Source organism: Silene latifolia, chromosome 4 (genome assembly GCF_048544455.1).
Source record: "Silene latifolia isolate original U9 population chromosome 4, ASM4854445v1, whole genome shotgun sequence".
Classification (NCBI taxonomy): domain Eukaryota; kingdom Viridiplantae; phylum Streptophyta; class Magnoliopsida; order Caryophyllales; family Caryophyllaceae; genus Silene; species Silene latifolia.
In genome coordinates this window covers 72,967,194-72,970,346 of record NC_133529.1, presented here as the reverse complement: position 1 = coordinate 72,970,346, position 3,153 = coordinate 72,967,194, and positions in this window count along the sequence as shown.

Below are 3,153 nucleotides of genomic sequence, written 5' to 3'. Positions count from 1 at the left end.
CCTACGTCATCTCTCCAAATGCCGTTGATTTCCGGCTTGCGATAAAACCTGGGGAGAGTGTTCTTGGTAGGGTACTTTTTGTGTAGGTAATTTTTGTGAGGGTGATTTTTGTGAAGGTGGTTATTGTGAGTTATGTTGGAGGGTGCCCGCCAGAATGGTGGCGGAGGTGGTCCACCTTGGAATTGGGAATTTTGGGTGCTTGGTGAACCCTCATTTGGACGCGACATAGGTGTTTGTGGGTTAAAGATTAGTCGGTAGTAGGCATTTTCAAGCCAGGTGATCCATTCAGAGAGACTAGCAGTAGTCCTCTCGATTTGATGAAACATGGCGAGCATGGAGGTGGCGCTGAACATGAACATGTCGTCCGGGGCGTCATTTCCCAAAGCATTGATTTCGTCTTTAATAGGCAAGATAAGATGTGAGCAATCCAGAGTTGGTTCATCATCTGAAATGGCGTGTATACCCAAGGAGTTGGTTTTGTTGTTTGGCTTTGATGGTAGAGGTTGTTGGGAAATGTGTCCTCAACAATAGTGCGATCATATGATTTAAATATCATTATTAAATCTCATTTTAAAGAATACAATTGGGAAGTATTTTTACTGTCAACTGGTCAACATATATCGGTAATGATTGGCTGACTAGAGTTTGACATTACTGTCGTGTGACGGTGGTGATCAGTTGACCCCCTAGGTCATACCTATAGGGCAATACTCTTAATTGATCATTTAATTAATCGTATAATGTTACGAGTTAATTAAATTACTTGAAAAATTGACGGACGATTTTGGAAGTAAAATTTACGTATCAAATTGAAATGTGATTAAATGAGATACGGTCTGAGTAATCGAATTGTATTATTACTCGGATGAAATTATTGTTTAAAGAAACGATTGGATTTGAATGAATCATTATAAATGCGATTTATAAATTGGTAAAATTTTGGTACAAGTAATTATGATATTACTAAGTCGATTTTTGTATGTGACGTATTTTTGATAATACGTTGATTTTTAATATGTTAAAAATACATAACAAATTTATGTGACATGTAACATGTGACATATTGACAATTGACAAAAATAATATGGAATCCATATTATACATGTGCCGAAAATTTGGAGGAGGATTAGGATTAATATTGTGTTTACAATTAGTGGTAAACATAATGATTAAAATAGGAGAGTAGCCATGCAACCCTATTTACCTTGTGAAGGCAAACTAATGCATGCATTGGGTCTTTTTCTTCCCCTCTCATCTCCTCTTACACGGTTCACAAAAGAAAAAGAAAAAGAGTTTTGTCTTTTATTTTTGAATATACACTACATGCAAGATTGTAGATATTCATTCATTCTTACTTCAAAATATTTTTAGAAAGAGAAAAAACCTCTAAAAATCCCTCTCCTCTAACCGGTTTTAGAGAGTAAAAACCAAACAATTTTGGTTCAATTTTTCACTAAGATTAATATTATACTAGCTCAAATAATATTAATTAGATTAAGAGTTAGCTTTGGGTATTATTCCTAAGGAGAGATCCTACACTTGGATCTTGTTCTTCCATTAAGGAAAGCTCAAGAACAAAAGAAAAGGAGATTTCTTTTGTGCCCATTTGAACCGAAATTTCAATGTAAGGATATGATTTCTTCTCTTTTATTATATTGTTTGCATGCATAAAATCCACATTTAATTTTATGACAAATTAATTTCGACATATATGAGTATGTTAGTATGTATATGAATCTACATTTCCTTCAATCGGTATCAAGAGCCACGGTTGTTTGCATGCAAATTGGTTAAAAGTTTTTCCGAGTTATAAGAATAACAAATAAAACTTGTAAAATTTGTGTTATTATGAGATATCACGAAATTAATCCATGCATGTTAATATTTCTGGTCCTAAAATGTTTTAGGATATTTTGGTTAATTTTTCGGATTTTTATTGTTCATATTTCACTATAATGACATTTAAATGTGATTTTATGAGTAAAAATGTCATTTTTGGTCTAAAATTAGCTATACTTCGAATTTTCAGTTGGTTTTTGGATATGTTGTTACATATATTATTTTGAGATAACCTGTAAATTTTCATAATTTTTGGACTTGTTATGCTCGAAAAATGAATTTCTCATTATTAAATTCGGATTTAAGTGAAAAATAGGTTAATATGAGTTAAATTTCGAATCTGGTCATAGAAAATTAATATGTTGTCACATGCAATTTTACAAGATGTGTGTAAAATAATTGGCAATAAAGAAGTCTTTTTGCATGATTTATGAATTTTTGAAGAAAAATAGCATAAATAGTGACATTATTAGTGGAAAATTAATAAAACATAATCTATGACTTAGGAAAAACGTATAATGTTGCATTTTATTATCTTTTTCAGATCTAAAATTGAAAAGTTAGTGAGAATAATTTTTCCGTGTTTTTATGATTATTTTATTAAAAATCGATAAACCGCAACATTGTTTTTCCGGAAAAATTTCAAAATTTTTAACCTAAAATTTTGAACATTATGAGTGTCATGGAATTTTTCCAGAATGTTCATGAGTTTAAATTTCAAATTTTTAATTTATTTGAAATTTTGTGATTTATTTGAAGTTTAATAGCTCATTTTTGTAATTTTGGACCATTTATGAACAATTTTATAAAATATTGGTTAATTATGGTCAAATTATTAGTGAAGACTAAATTTTGAGTCCTAAGAGGTTAGGGTAATTAACTTATGCATAAATATGAGTTTATGTATTTTTGTGATTATAAAATGTTGAAATCACGCAAATCCGTAAAAACCGAGTAATATACGATATTGGCTAATTAAAGGCGATTTAGCATAAAATTGAGCATGTTCATACATATTATAATGCTGCATTTTCTTTATGATTGTCATAATTTTAATTTATATAATTTTTGAATTATGTAATTTTACTTAGTATGGCCTTAGATTTTAATTGGTATTTCCCGAAATGTATGGGAATATCGATTCGGTTGTAATTTTTATTGTGATCTCGTATCACCGTTTTGTATTTAATAGATTTATTTTATTTTAGTTACAAATGTATAATAGGAAATTATGTAATTTATTATGTAATTTTATTCATTCCGGAGTACCCAAAGACGGATTTCTTCAAGAATGGCGATACATAAAGACGGTGT